At 52.9% G+C, this 16,033-nt stretch overlaps 1 protein-coding gene across 6 annotated transcripts in view; it reads right to left on the bottom strand.

The window, feature by feature from the left end:
- The window catches only part of Foxp4 (forkhead box P4), a 56,651-nt gene extending 41,793 nt beyond the window's left edge, over positions 1-14,858 (bottom strand). For 5 of the 6 annotated variants that reach the window (XM_087566586.1, XM_087566588.1, XM_087566587.1 and 2 more), the window contains exon 1: positions 14,409-14,858. The gene's annotated coding sequence lies outside the window, so the exon portion shown is untranslated. 6 annotated transcript variants of the gene reach the window in all.
- Positions 14,859-16,033: the final 1,175 nt, after the last annotated feature.

Genomic DNA, 16,033 nt, shown 5'->3' with positions numbered 1-16,033 from the left:
CCATTTTTCAGATTCCCTTGGTAAAGTCCGGCCACGTAAGGAGCCATAGCCAGGCCGAGGCTCCAGCAGGCATCGTCCGAAAGCTAGGTCAAAGCCACAGACCCTTCGTTCACTTTGGGGAACTCTGTGGCCATCTGAGGCTCCCACTTTCCCTGAGGCTTTTGCCTCTGTGACGCACCCCAGCGGGAACGAAGACAGCAATGCCTTCTCTGAACCAGCCAGGGTCCGCCCTGTCCCCTCCCTGCCGGAAGTGACGAGTTGCACCTAGCTAGGGGCCAAAAGGGCACTCCGGGCACTGAGGTGCTTTGAGGAAGAGGAGAGGAAGACACCAGAGCCCCACACGTGGACAAACCTTTTGTGCCTTTTCGCGGGCCCATATGGCGTGGGGAGTATTAATTACCACCGCGTTTTAATTAACAGTCGCTTAATCTGAGCCGTAACATTTGCCACGACACACTGCGCCTCGCCGCGAACCCGCGCCGCCCGCCCTGCCAACTCATCAATTAATTTTTATTGACGTTTTCGTCCCCCAAACAGGCACAATACCAGGGTTTTCCAATTAACACCTCCGCGATCTCTAATTAGTGCAATTAACAGACTGATGGATGCCCGGAGTTTACCCGCGGGGGAGGGAAGGAGGGAGGGAACCGCGCAGCTTCAGCGCGCTCTCGGGGCGCACGTCCGCGGGGAAGCAGCGCGCGCACGGGCAGCTGGCGAGGGGGCAGATGGGGGCGTGGCCATGAGTCACCTGTACCCGGAGTCCTGGTGCCCCCCCCCCCCCCCGAAGCAGATCGTGGCCCTGAGGATAGCCTGATACTTAAGTCTAGCTGCAGCCCTGTGGGTCACAAAAACTTGCTGAACGCACTTGAGGTCAGTAAAAGTGAATGTTGTCTACTTAAAACTCCAAAAGGAGCCGAGGAAACTGATTGCCAAGGGTACAGAGACGGTCCTAAAACCTAATGCCATAGAGGAGAAGGAGCCCGGGAATCAGCCACAACTTCAGCGTGCTTGTATTGAACTCCATCAGAGAGGCTAATTCTATTGGTCTGAATACGATGGTTAATCTGTATTGCCTGAATATCCCCAGTGATGCTGACCTGCTTGTCTAAGGCAGTAGAGCTCCGAGGACCAGAGCAAACTTCAGCGAAGAGATTTCCCGTGGTCCAATCTGATGGGCCACTAAGGTCATGAATTCACTCAACAAGCACTTAGGGTCCAATTAAGCTAAAAACTTAGATCTAGCCACAAGAGCCTGAAGGGCAGTTCTTTCTGAACAGTCCGAAAGGACTCAGCTCAGCCAAGGCAACTGGTGGCAACAAGACCTCTCCTGTCTTCCTGAGTGTCTGTCTCTGAAGTGTGGCCGCTTGTGTGTGTGTGTGTGTGGGGGGGGTGTCTCTCCTTGTGTTCGGCTAGCCAGCCAGAAGTAAGGGTGTTGGACTAACAATGGTACTTCACCCATAGTCTCAAACAGCATTTAGGCCATGACAGTGTACCGGGCTGGGTATGCCTAGAGTAGGCTTCAACCTGCAGTTCTGGAGCTCACATTCCCAGAGGGGGAGAGAAATGATACATAGCCCTTCTCACCTGAGATGAATTCTGTCTGACATGAGTACACAGAATAAATGGGGCTCTAATTTAAATAGACACATGATGGTTTTAATCCTCGAGACTTTCATATATACGCACAGTGTCTTTGGAGCATATAAAACCGCTTGTGGGGCTCTGCCTCAAATGTAAGGGCAAGCTTCGTTTGCTGAACCATGCGTAGGCTAAACGGTGATGGATGACTAGGCCTGGTCAGGCACACTCTAGCTTGTCTGCTCCAAAAGCACACGCAAAGGCCTTCATCTCCCAAAAGAGAGCCTACTGGGTTCAGACCTTTCTAGCGCTACGGGTCTCTGACGCGGTGACATTTCCTAGGCACATACAAAGACACGCATGCGCACGACATGGGGTGACGTGTGGAGCCCTTAGCGGTCTAGTCCTTTCCGAGTATCCCGCTAACGGATCTTTAGTAAGAAACAGACAGCAAATAGCTCTTCGGAGCCATCGACCTTGGTCCTACAGGCAGTTGAGTGTGCATCTCAAGTCAAGGACCCAGGCACGGCCTCTCTCAGTGCAGCTCTGACCTTCACAGGCTGCAGGCTACCAGGAGTAGGGAGGATTCAGCAGGACAGCCACCTCAACAAGCAGCCATCCTACTGCTAACCCTTTCCTGGCACGATTCATGACATGGGACAGAGCGGTCACCAGTCTGAACCTTGGTGTCCAGATCTTCAATTTGGGACGGGTAAACTTTCCCCTCCAAGGATCAAATAAGATGTCGAGCACAAAGGAGACCATCAGAGAAAGGCAGTTCCAGACTCCCAAAGGGCCTGTAGCAGTTTAAAGGTTCGCCCGGTCCCTTTCTTCCAGCTCTCTGTTCAGCTTTTGAGAAAAGTTAAGGTAGGACCCACAAGTATAATGCCACTCAGGGCTGAGGACCCAGCTCAGTACATAGCAGTTGTCCACAGTGAGCAAAGCCCTGGGTTTCATCTCCAAAACAAACCTGTCCCCAAGTTCCTTTCTTCCTGGAACACGGGAACCTTCCCATCTGTGGATCAGAGGCCCACATCTCAGCTTCTCCATTCGCCTATGGCTGAGCACCAATCCAAAGACCCTCCCTAAATGATGTGTGGCACTTTAAGAGCTACCTGCCCCCAACTCTAGGCCTCTCAGGGGCAGGGCAAGGATGACCCATTAAAAAGTTTACCTTACCCACACAGCCTTTGACTGGGAAGCATTGAGGGGGAGGAGGGTCTATCTCCTGGAGGAGGGTCCTCCACTAAGTTTTGAAATTTTTATTTTCTAATGCTAAAAGCAACAGACATACATCTTGGTATAGTATTCTGGGAGGGAAGGATGCATGCTGGGTATGGTAGTCCATGCCTATAATCACAGCTCTGGGGAGGCTGAGCCAGAGGATGAGGTTTCAGGCTGCACAGTTAGATCCTGTCTTAAAAAAAGCAAAAACCCAGGTCTGGCTTCATAAGCCTGTAATCCAAGCCCTTAGAAGGCAGAGGCAAGAGGGTCACTGGGAACTTGGGGTCAGCCCGGTCTACCTAACAAGTTCTATCTCTCAAGCCCTCAGAGTTTATTTCGTTAGCCCCAGAGTCTGAGACCTGAACATCACCTACCTTCACTTAGGAAAACAGGATCCGCTACAGTTCGCTTAGAAGAAGGTACAATCACTTCTTCTTCTTCACCTTCTCTGTCCTTCATTTTGGTTTTGTTGTTTCCTGAGACATGATCTTATTGGATAGACCAGGATGGCCTGGAACTCCCGAGAATCTCCTGACTACAAAGACACAGTCCTGCAAAATCCTACTGACCTCAAACTGGCGATTCTGCCGAGGATGACCTTGAACCCTTGATTCTTCTGCTTCCACTGCCCAGGTGTTCAGATCTCCCACCTGTGGCGTCCCCGCCCAGCTTCTTTAACTGTGTATCTTTAAAGCTCTTGATTTCATGTGTCCACTGATTTGACCTTTCATCCTGAAGGCTCGGAAACGTCTGGGGCCATTTCCCTCCAATCCTTACAGCTCATTCTGCCAGACAGTCTCAGCCCCACATAAGGACCCAACCCTAAGTCTGTGCAGCGTGCTCAAACCCCAGAACAGAGGTGGGAGTGGGCCTTGTTCTGCAGTGGTAATCTTGGCAAACAGAGGTGAAGAAAACACAGCCCTGGCTTCTGGCAGAGTGAAAAGAATCCTAAGCAAACAAAGGTGTTTAAGGCTCTTCCGAGGGACGGATGGTGCCTTAAAAATAAACCGCTCCTCCTCTTTACCCATGGTCAGTTAAATCAGACCCTGCAGAGTGGGATGCAGGCACGAGTGGGTACCTCCAACAGTTTTGCAGCCAGGGTGGAAAAGCATACTCTCTCTCTCTCTCTCTCTCTCTCTCACACACACACACACACACACACACACACACACACACACACACCCTCCATTCTGCAAATGTTATGTTAGGCACTGAAAGGAAGAAGGATGGGTGCCCCAACAGGGTGTGGTGTTCTGGAAAGACCTCCTCTGTGTGTCTGTCATTCTGTGTGTCTCTTTTCCTTTCCATACGGTACTGGAGACTGAGTCTTGATTCTTATGTATGTCAGACAAGGGTATTATTACCACATCAACCCTTCAAAACACATTTCCCCCCTAAAGTAGGAGACAGGGTTTCCCCAAGGGAGCCAAGACTAGCCTTGAACTCACTCTATAACTAGACAGATCTTAAATGTGTGCCTGTCCTGCCCCAGCCTCCTGACTAGCCTTGATTATAGGTCTAGACCTCCAAGTGCATCTTGTGCTTCTTAACGACAGCCATTCCACTCCCAGTCCCTGCCCGCCTCCACCTCACTCAGATCCTTTTCTCTTCCCCACACGCCTGGGGCTTACTCTGAAAGAGGAACCAGTCTTCAAAGACAGCAAACTAGACAGGGTCGTCTAGCCCCAGACCTTTCCCAGCATCCCACCCCAGCGGTGACAAATCCACAGACCTGAGACACTACGCACGACACTTTTTCTCCATTTCACCTTTTACCAGGAGAATGGGGACATCACAATGCTTCCACCAGGCCCTGGCAAGGAAGCCTCATTCAATGCGCCTTCCTATTACCATGACCAAAAGGAAGGATTAACAGAGAGGCAGAGACAGAGAGACGGAGAGAACCAAAGAGCCCACTCCATCTCATTAAGAAGGTAAACATAAGAGCCATCTAAGTGTCTAATTAAGCTTCTAATTAGTCCCTGCTTGTTACTAATGCAAATTAGATTACTCCGCTTAACTACAGCATGTCCACAACACCCTTGTTAATTGCGGCCTTTTGAAATTAAATTACTCCCTAATTAGCATATCAAAGCCATTGATTCGGAGCTGGGAAAGATGAGGGCAAGAGGAGTCTAATGCCAAGTTTGGTTAATCAGACACAGCTAATTAAATAGTGACGTCTTACGTGGGGGGCCTGCCGGTTCAGGGGTAGGGGCAACTCATTCAGGGCCCAAGTGACCATCTGGAACCTGTCTGGAGTCTGGTTCTGGTGGTGCCCTTGGCACCAAGGGCTCCTGTAGGCCTGCAGCAGACCACCTGGTCTGGTGCTCCATGGACCCTTGACCTGGCCCTGGCCCCTCTCTCTCTCCCCAGAAGATTTCTAAGCACGGCATTCAGAAGGATCTTAGGCATCAATTCAAAGACATCTATAACAGCAACATGCAAACACACAAAGGCTCGACGCCCCTGCACCACCTCTCTGTCCCCGTGCCAATTGGTTTCAGAAGTGCTCGGTTCTCCCTAGGCCTCCATAGGCCAGAACCCACTCGTGGTCCCATTCTTAGAGGACTGCTCCCCCCATTCCATTAAGTGATAACGAGACATCAGATTATTTTCATGAGGATGTGAGATTCTGGTGAGGGGGAAATCTCAACCCTGGGGAATGGTAGGAGGTGGGGGCTCCTGCCCACACAAGAAGGATACGTTTTGGGTGGGAAGAAGAGAAATGCTAAGAATTTCTGCAGTGGAGAGCCTTACCCGGACAGGGATTGGTGGCTCCTTTTGAACTTGCACAGCCTCTGGAGGCATGAGCCTTACAATTCACTTCACAGGAGAAAGGGGGGATAGACTTACTTGAAATGATTCAGTTTAATGGTTTCTGGTTCAACCCCTAGTACCGCCAAAATCCAACAAGAATTGCACGCCATCGTCAATTCTTAGGCAGCAGCATGGGGAGTTTGATCTGGTCAGAGGGTCTTTATCATCTTCTCTGACACATCTCTTTTGAGTCTTCGAGGCAGCTTCTCCCTAACCAGCCCTGACCCCAAGACTCCTTAAAGAATACGGAGAGCAGCTAATTACATCCATGTGGAAGATGCTAGCCAGCTTTAATTTCTAGAATCTCAGAATTGGGATTGGGAGGCAGAGACAGAATATATATGAACTTAAAGACCAGCCCCGGGGGCTGGAGAGATGGCTCAGCGGTTAAGAGCACTGACTGCTCTTCCTGAGGTCCTGAGTTCAAATCCCAGCAACCACACGGTGGCTCACAACCATCTGTAATGAGATCCGATGCCCTCTTCTGGTGTGTCTGAAGACAGCTACAGTGTACTCACGTACAATAAAATAAAATCTTAAAAAAAATAAATTTATAAAAAAAGGCCAGCCCCAGATACACAGAAAGAGCCTGTTTTGGAAAAAAAAAAAAAAAAAAAAGAAAGGAAGGAAAAAGAAAGGAAGGAAAAGGGGCTGGAGAGATGGCTCAGTGGTTAAGAGCTCTTACTGCTCTCCCAGAGGTCCTGAGTTCAATTCCCAGCAACCACATGGTGGCTCACAACCATCTGTAATGGGATCCAATGCCCTTTTCTGGTGTGTCTGAAGACAGTGACAGTATACTCACATACATAAAATAAATAAAATCTTTTAAAAAAAGAAAGGAAGGAATAAAGGAAAGAGAGAGGGGGAGGGAGGGAAGGAGAGAGAGGGAAGGAGGGGGGTGGGGGTGGGGTCCAGGTTGGAGAGATGGCTTAGTGGTTAAGAGCAATGGCCTCTCTTTCAAGGGATCCTGTTGGAGCCAGGCACACATGTGGTATACAGACATATATGCAGGCAAAACACCCATACACATAAAAGAAAAAGAAAAAAAAGATGCTAAGTGATATGCCCCCAGTAGCTATGATGGCTTCTGAAGAGGCCAGGGGAGAAGCATCTGTCACTCAATTTCAACATGTCCTCCCTGCACAGAAAGGCAGGTTGTGATTGTCCCAAGGAAGCCCAAGCGGGGAATATTTCATGTGACACTTACAATGGGTTGGATTATGTGGGAATCCACGGAAGTCGCCAGGGGTCACCAGGTGATACCCCCCTCCCCCTGCAATAATGAAGCATTTCAAGAGATGCGTCCCAGGGGACGGGAGATTCCAGCTACGTCAGAGCACCTCTCTGGACCTGGGTCCTTGAGCTGTCATGACAATAATAACCACACCTTGGGGGTCATTCCAGGATGTGGGGCAGATCAGGATGAACCTGGAAAGCAGAGCTTCTCAACCTTCCCGAAGCTGCAAACCCATGTTGTGGCGACCCGCACCATACAGCGCCTCGTGCTGTGGCAATCCCAACTGTAACATCATTTTCTTCCTACTTCGTGACTGTGATTTTGCTACTGCTGTGAACAGTAAGGTAAATATCTCATGTGCAGGGTGTCCGGTTGAGAACTCCCGAAAAGCACGTCTTTCCTTGTAAGTTCGAGAACGGGGAGCATCTTATGGAGCCTTCCCTCCACCATCTTTCATTCAAGGGATGGATCCAGTCATTCCACATGTTTCTGAATGAAGTTGAGATCTGGTTCCTGCCAATGGTTACCCTGGCTATTAGGAAGCTGGGGGAGGGGGTCCATACCGGTGCCTTTTGCCCTACTAAGGGCAACAACCTCTAAATGACTCCTAAAGGGGCTGGAACAAGATGGCGGGAGGATGGGTTAGTGAGGTGGCTCGGCAGGTAAAGGATGTCACCAAGCCTAACAACCTGAGTTTTGAGTCCCAGAACCCGTGTCGTAGGAGAGAACTGACTCCCGAAAGTTGTCCTTGGACTTCTACATGTTTGCCATGGCACATGATCATGTGTACACACACAAAATGTTTTTTTTTTTAAAGTGTCTCTTTCCCTAACTAGGATGTAGCTGTCCCAACCCCTCCCAAGTTCTAGCCCGTGGAGCACTCAGGATCAGGGTCAGAGACAAACCCGGAAGGGTGAGACTTTGTTTGTTTAAGGAGAAACCAAAGAGAGAGAAAGACTGTCTGTAAAGGTGGGTCCAACTAGGACCCCGCCGGAGGGAGCCGTTCAAGTCAAACCTGGCTGAGAGGCTCACAGCAGCGCTTTCATTTAAAATATATATATATATATATATATATATATATATATATATATATATATATGAAATTAAGAGCAGAAAGAAAGAGTTTGGGGGAGGGAGGGTTAGGCTGACCTGTTAAGTGGTGGGTGTTGGGGGTGGGGGGACAGAAACACATAAGGGCCAAGCTGCAGCCTGCCTCTTGGAGCTCTCTCTCCCAACGAGATTCAATTAATTGATAACAAGAGACATCAAATTAATTTCTGGAGGATGTGAGATTCTGATGAAGGGAAATCTCGTCGATGGGGATCAGGCAGGAGGAGGCGGACAGAACTCCTTTGAGTCAGGCTCTGCCTAACTGGCAAAAAGGAGGCTTTCAAGAGTCACAGGGTTTCTTGCCCTGAACTCCACAGCGCCCCCTTCAGGAAGTCCCTTCAAGGGCAGTAGGCCAGGGATACACGGTTGGGACAAACATTGTGCACATCCTTAAGAAGGTTAGGCCAGAGACAGGAGGCTGTCCGATCACCAACTGCACAGTAGGAAACCTGATATCGGCAGAGAACAGCAGGCCAAAGTCCAGGCTGTGAGTTAGAAACTCTGTAACAATGCCTTGCGGGACCCTCCGGGGAGTACCTGAAGGAGCCACAAAATCACCCTTCAGCACTCGGAGCATGGCGCTGAGCGGCGCTCCAGAGCAAAGTGTACGTGGTAAAGTCTGAGCACCCACAATGCACAGTTCCGTCCCTAGGCCCAGGTAGGTCTTAGTTATATGTGACCTCCCATCAAGGGGCAAGGATGCTTGATGCTCTTGGGGATGGGAGAAGATGGGGTGGGGTCTGCGGAAGGCATTCAGAACCTCCATTGTATTCCAATTGGGAAGGGCAGGTAGCTGTGGTCTCTGGAGTAAAGCAGGAGAGACTGTCCCAGGGGACCAAAGATAAGACCCTGAACACAGCCTACTGCCCCTGAGTGCCATTAGCCCCTGGCTCCCCTCGCCCCCAGCATTTCCAGCAGCTGCCCTTCAGTGGACCCTGGGTATATCTTGATGTTTCATTATTCCCCTTAAACTCTCCATGGCAGGGCCTTTTCCTTTCCTCACTCAGGGAATTCCTGCAGAAAAGGAGAAAGTCACTCTCTTGGGAGTGACTTCTTTAGGCTAAGGTCTACCAGAAGTACGAACTCCCAGAAATGCAGACCAGCTAGAACTGTATCCCAGGAACCAGCTCCATTTGAGCAGGGTTGAAAAAAGCAGAACGAAGCTTCCTTACCTGCCCACCCCTCCACTTAGCCCCTCACGCTGGGGTGGGATAGGAGTAAGGCAAGAACTCTACCCCCATACATGCACCCCGTCAGAACCCCAGCTGGCCTCTCTTGTCCCTAGCAATTCATCTCCATGATCCACATTCCCCTACTTGCTCAATTTTGGGTTTTCTGAGTTGCAAGAGAGCCCCTCTCATTTCCTCTCTTCTCTGGGTCTTTCCAGTGTGTCTGTAGCACACAGGATGGATGGGTTCAGAGACCGGACATGCTGCAAAGTCTATCTGTATTTCTGGAGTCCTGTCCAAGCCGGGCAGCCATCACTTCTCCCTCTCTGCCTGCTGCCTCTCAGAATTCTGAGACGTGCCATGCTCCACATCATGATAGATAGATAGATAGATAGATAGATAGATAGATAGATAGATAGACAGACAGATAAATTTGGGTTTCTTTTGCCCCACTCCCTACTTCAGTTTTTCTGCACACTGGCCTACTATTATGTGGAAACCCACCATGGACTTCCCTGCACATTTATTTTCACAGTAGTGCTTGGGGTCAGATCCGTCAGAACCAACCACGGTGGGAGCAAATCCCCCTCACTGCTATCTGGCATCACACATGCAGCCCAGCTATCCTGAGGCTGAGGCAGTGGTAAAGAAGGAACTCAGGTGATGAGGTGACCTCTGGGGATGAAGACACAGGCCTAATAGGGCTGGGGGTAGGGGGCGGGTAATTCATAGATTTACTGCAGGTAAGTGGATACGTGTGTGTGTGTGTGTGTGTGTGTGTGTGTGTGTGTGTGTGTGTGTGTGTCCATCTGTCCTGGAACCAAGGAGGGCCACCCAACAAGGAAGACTGAATGACTTGCGGTCCTGTGGTTCTATGCAGAAGACCTTTTGTGTAGAGTGCTCCTTTTCCAGCCCATCAGCGTCCCCCAATCCCTCTGAGTAAGCACAGAGTCAGAGGCCATGGAAGCAGGGTTCCCCCAGGAGCAAGCAAAGGTGTTTTCATTTCCACAGAGGACGGGAAGGACAGCCAACAAGTTCAGGTTCCTAGCAAGAAAGGTTCTTGCCTCTTTGAGATGACCATTCAGTGGTAGTTCCTTTTTTTTTTTTTTTTTTTTTTTTGGTTCCTGGGGACCGAACCCAGGGCCTTGCGCTTCCTAGGCAAGTGCTCTACCACTGAGCTAAATCCCCAACCCTTCAGTGGTAGTTCCTAAATCTGAGACTCCCAGCCTGACAGTTTTCTACGAGAACAGGAGCATCTACTCCCAAACACTAGGAATCTCCCTCTTGAAAAGAAAAGACACCAGGTCCAGTAATTTTTTCCTTTTCAGCTTTCTGGAGAAGTCTATCTCCAAAATCTGCTTCTATTAGAGACTTAAGAAGGCCTAAGGCACAAGCCAGGGTAGGTGGATGTAGGGAGTGCAGACCCTTACTAAAAGCAAGCAGGAAATACAGCCCAGACACACCAGGGAGAGAGAAGACTGCAGAAAGGAGTGGCCAGCCCCTCGATTCCCACCCTTCTCCCTTACCCACAGCAGAGGCTCCAGCCTCTGGTTTCTCTGGAGCCGGGCAATTTAGTCCCAGCTCTGTGCCGGTGCAGGAGAAAACTTCACAGATGTTGCCACCTCTCTCTAACTCCATTTCCCAGCCTGTAAAATGAAGGTTTTATACTCCAACGTTTCCAGCATTCGGCCCAACAAGTGGCCTGGCAGTGCTGGCAAACTAATTTTAAAAAGAAAGAAAATGTATCAAGGACCATCGGTGACGGCACTAGGCTGGCCAGACACTTTACCTCTGCTTCAACTCTAAAGCTGCTTTTACTCCAGGCACCGCTGACCTACTTATAAGCTAAGAAAATAGAGGTTCCAGCAGCTCAATGAAGTTCCCTAGAGCCCTATCTCTAGTGCCAAGTTCCAAAGCCCTTTTCACTCTGACACACGGATGGCCCTAGGGACGCATGAGTTCTGTGCCTTGGGTTCTAGGGCTCTGGAACCACCTCAGAGGAAGCTATTTTGGCCAATGGAGGCACAGAAGCCTGACCAAAAAAAGATGGGCCCATGGCTGCCTTGGGCCTGGGGAGGCTGAGAGCAGCTGAGAGGGCGGATGGGGGGCAGAGAAACCGAGAAGCCCCGTGAATGGAAGGAAGTATTTTGTGTTGTTTAGGGAATAAGAATAAAGGCTCAGGCTGGAGCATATTGTGTTCGGAAAGGAGACCTTCCAAAAAGTACCACGGGCAGTAAAGGGTTAAAATGCAGAGCAGAAAGGATGGCTTCAGGGGGAGATGCCCTTTCGTTGCCTCAGTCCTTCTGAGTCCTTCCAGTCCTCTGAAACCAAACCCCTTCCATGCCACCACCCCCCAATCATATCTTTTTCTCTTCCAGGATTCTGATGGCAGCACAAGGGGACCCTAGTACCCAGCCTGGGATCTGCCTAGACAGGGTAGGGACTCAGCAAACACTGAGTCCAGATCACCAGATCAAAGAAAGCCACCGTCTTCCACTCCTCTGGGGGCCCTGCCCTGCTAAGAAAAGGTGTGTTTGGAGCCAGGGCCCAGCAGGATATACACATTCCTGGCCAAAAGGGAACGGCCTGCCAGACAGACAGAAAGGAAGTTTCTATCCAAAGGTAGAGGAAAGGGGTGGGTAATCTAGGAAGGAAAGAGAGCAGGTTCTCCAGCAAGTTTAGCCTGACCAGTCAGGCTCCCCTATGTTCAGAGGTTCCTCAGTTCCAATCCCCTTCCAGGGGCCCAGCCTTAGCGCCAGAAGAGACTGTAGCCACGGTCTCCTCCGTCTCATTGCCAAGGTTGAACTAGGATAAAATGAAGTAGGCGCCTTGGTGGGGTGTGTGTGGCACACCTGTAATCCCAGCATCCCAGAGGCTACTTGGAAAGAAGCACACTGGGTGTGAGGCCAGCCTAGGCAACATAAGAGACACTGTCTCAAGTCTCCCCTCCAGGCCCAGAAAACAAATAAAACAACACAACAGGAAGGACAAGAAACCAGTGAGGCACTTAAGGATCTCCACAAGCTGAGATTCGGATATCACAGGATCTGCAGCAAGTGGGGAGTGGGGGGCACAACATCCCCGATACTCCAGGCCACCTTGCCCAACAGCCTAGACTGGTGGTCCACTGCAGTCTTCACACTCTCTGTTCTCAGGGCACCTCAGAGCCAGCAAGGGAGAAGTTTCTTAAGTTTAAGGAGAGAGAGAAAAAGAAAGAAAAAGAAAAAGAAAGGAAATGAAAGAAAGAAAGAAGCAAAGAAAGAAAGAAAGAAAGAAAGAAAGAAAGAAAGAAAGAAAGAAGAAAAGCTTGCAGACTTCCCCACAGCGGTTTTCCGCGGGGGCGGGCAGAGGTCGTCTGAGGCCGACCGCTCCCCTTCAGGAGGCTCCTCCTGGCTTCTCTGTAGAAATCAACCAGGGACTTAAAATGCCGGTGCCGCAGGGTACCTAGGCCAAGGGGCCAACCCACTGAGGTTCACGTGGGTGGGGATGGGAAGGGGATGGTGGAAGGTTAAGCTTCTCCAGGTAGCGGTGGAACAGCGAGGACCACTCTTTCCTTTATTCGTGGGACACTCGAGCAAACCACAGCGACTGTCGCTGAAACTGCGTTCTCTCTCCCGACCCTGAATTACAGACCCAACGCCGTCGGTTGCCAGTCTAGGCGGGTGCTCTCCAACTCGGGCAACGACGCTTTAAGTTCGAGGTAAAAATCCCGCATTAGCCAAAATTCTGGGATTGCTCCGGAACCGCCAAACGGATGGCTCCGGACTCAGGTTTGTTCCTCCCGGCCCCCAAATCTACCCAGGTCGAATCAGAGCGCCGCGGTCCTCCGGGTAAGGAGACCGGTGCAAGGGGGCACGCCACAAGCGCTGATCTCCAGATAGCTGAGATCTCAGGTGCGAAACAAGGGAACGTGGAAACCCACGGGGCAGTGTTGGCGCAAGAGGCTCAGGGTGCAAAAAATAGGGTCACTGTCTGAGAGAAAGGATCCCCGCTAATATCCCGCCCTCCCAACCTAGAGTCGCCGGATGCAATATCAGAGCGTTCACGAGGTCGCTTCAGTATTGGGGAGTGTGTGTGTGTGTGTGTGGGGGGGGTAATCCGTGATGGTTAGAGCCTCGAATCCGCGTCCCACGAAATCACACGTTCCTTCACACAGGTGGCCTCGGCCCCAGGTTTCTTAGGACACCTCACCACCGGGCGCCACCGGGTTCTGCTCCGGTGAAGCCCAAGAAGTAGAAGTTTTACGGAGAAGCAAAGTGCAAGGTTTGAGCGCCGCGGAGGATGGCCGCGGGCCAGAGGGGTGCTGGAGAGACAGACGTCTAGCGAGGCACTAGAGTCCTCGGTCTCGGGGAATGGAGTCCAGATTGGTCACTCCGGCAGCCTCATCTCTGTTGGCCTTGGGCCCACTCTCTGTTACCTTATTCCCTTATTCCCGCAGGAGCTGTGTCCGAATGAGGAGGGTATCCACTAGATCAGTCCCCCACAGACCAGCTCCGGCGCACAAAAAAAAAAAAAAAAAAAAAAAAAAAAATCACAGGGGCCATTACCAGTCTCTCACAAGTCCCCAAGAAGTTTTCCGCTTTATCTCAGATCTGATTAAGGGATGCGAGGAAAGGGGGTTGACTAGTCTCGGCACTTCCGAAGTGTGACCTCCGCAAACCAAGGCGACGAGGTGTTTGAGATTGTTTCCCACCCCCCCAACACACACACACTCGTCTTTCTGTTTGTCCTGGGGAGTCCCGGGCAGACTGGACTTGGGGGGGATCCCAGTTCACCACTTCCCTTCCCGGCTCAGGAAAGTCCGGGCCGGGAAGTATTCTTTGTCTCACTCCGGGAGGGGGGGTCGCGCCCCCTAACACCCCATTCCCAGCAGCGAGGCCAGGAGGGGGCGGAGCCCAGATTCTTGGGGCAGGGCGGGCCTCAGTGGCCTCTCCAAGCTGTCCCCCACTCCCGGCCGGCTTCCCGCTGCCCCCCAGCCCGGCTCCGCAGCCCCCACCTGTTCCCCAGACAGCTCCGATCCGCTAGGGGCCCGGGCCGGGGGCAGGGTCTCGCAACTCACCAGGGTCAGTGCGCCGCGGCCGGCCCAGCTGGAACAAAGTGCTCCGGCCCCGGGCCGGGCTCCTCCCGGCGCCCGACGCGCCTCGGGCGGGCAGTTTGCAAACACAAAGTGAGCCAGGGAACAGGCGAGAGAGTGAGCGAGCTGGGGAGTTGGACGAGTCGCTGGCCCAGCCCCCATCCGGGTCCCTGGGGTCCCTGAATCGGCCACCTACCTGTCCGGCCCGGCCGCTCAGTGCGGGCTCCGGCCCGTCAGCCAGCACGGGGCATGGGGCTCGCTCGGGTCGCAGCCCGGGCCCGCCGCCACTCGCCGGGGCTGCCCCTGCGCGCCGCGCCGCTCCGAAGCGATCTTTCTAGCGCCGATCGCCGCGCGCCTCAGCCCCTTGGGGGCATCGCACTTTGTAGGATGGCTTAGCTCTCTCCGGCTTCCGATCGCCCTTCCCCCGGCTCCGGCGACGCTCCTGAGCTCGCTCCGGCTCCGGGGCTCCGGGACCCCGGCGTCCCCGCCCCCGGCCCAGCCCTGGTTCCGGCCCGGGCTCCTCCCCGCCGCGCCGCGGCCGCCTGCGCCGCGCCCTGATCGCGTGCTGGGGGGCTCCGTCCCGGCAGCCGGTGGCACTGTCCGGTCCGCAGGGGCGACCGGCTCCGGACTCCGAGGGGCTGCGACTGAGCCCCGGCTGCGAGTGGCTGCGAGCGATCGGCGCGCGGGCGGGGCGCACCGGGCGGGGGACCGGAGGGGTGGAGGGAAGGAGGGAGCGCGCCGAGCGACGGGGAGGAGGGAGCGAACCAGCGAGCGGCGGAGGGAGGGGAGACTAACTTCTAGTGCTACCATAATTCGCCTAAAGCAGGTGCAGCCACTTTTCCCCCCTGCGAGACGGCCAGCGGCAAGCCGAAGAGGACCACGTGGACCAAACTTTGGGGAAGGAAAAAATGGGGACGTGGGGCTACAGATCTGCCAGAGTCGATAGGCCGTAGAGGTTCTCGGTGGACTGGGGACCCATCCGATGGGACGCTTTATTAACTCTGGCCTTTTCCAAGAGCCTGGAGGTACGGCCAAGTCCTGCTGGCACACGGTTCACTGGTTTCGGGCGGGCTGCGCCTGGCGCGGGGAGTGGTCAGGGGGCCCCCCGAGTCCGAAGCCGACGTCCAGCGCGGGCCCTGCCGCGCCTCCCTCTGACTCCCCACTGTGTGGGGGCTGGGGCTGGGGAGGCTCTTTCTGGGCTTTGTGAACAGTCTTTCCCCCAACCCGGCGCGCACGCGCTGCCGCCTCGGTCTGCAAAGGGGAATTTCCTATAAAGTGCTGTGAGAACCAATGGAGAAGGGGCTTCAGGCTGGATCCACGCGGGCCAAGCACAGAGCAAAATCGAGGCAATTATCTGAACAAATTAGATTGTAAACAAAACTCGCGTCCCTGAATACCACTTGTGCCCAAGGGGACTGGGAGGATGGGAGGTTGGGGTTGGGGACGCTGGTGTGTGTTTGGGTTGGGAGGGGGAAGTCCGGGCACGGAAAGGCCCACGTTCCGAGGGGGAGGGCTAAGTTGGGTAACAGGAGCCAGGCTCAGACTGGTGAAGAGCTGAAAAAAAAAATCCTCCCACTCTCTACCCCAAACATCTTCCCTTTGTGGGTGCGTGAAGGTGAAGGGCGCCTCAGGGACCCTCCGTGTTTGGCCCACTCGCCCCAGCGAAGCCAGGTACCCAGACCCCTGCTATGGGTTGAGCACAGGAAGGCAGTAACCCTTGGTTTCGGGCTACCTTGAGACAGGTGACCAAGGGCAGGCAGACCCCATGGAGGATGAACTGGTTAAGTGGGGAAAACACATTTTGGAGAAAACTTACAAAAC

The sequence above is a fragment of the Rattus norvegicus genome, chromosome 9, assembly GCF_021556685.1.
Source record: "Rattus norvegicus strain SHRSP/BbbUtx chromosome 9, alternate assembly SHRSP_T2T, whole genome shotgun sequence".
NCBI lineage: Eukaryota > Metazoa > Chordata > Mammalia > Rodentia > Muridae > Rattus > Rattus norvegicus.
The sequence above is the reverse complement of the archived record's forward strand: the minus strand, read 5'-3'. Positions and strand labels throughout refer to the sequence as shown.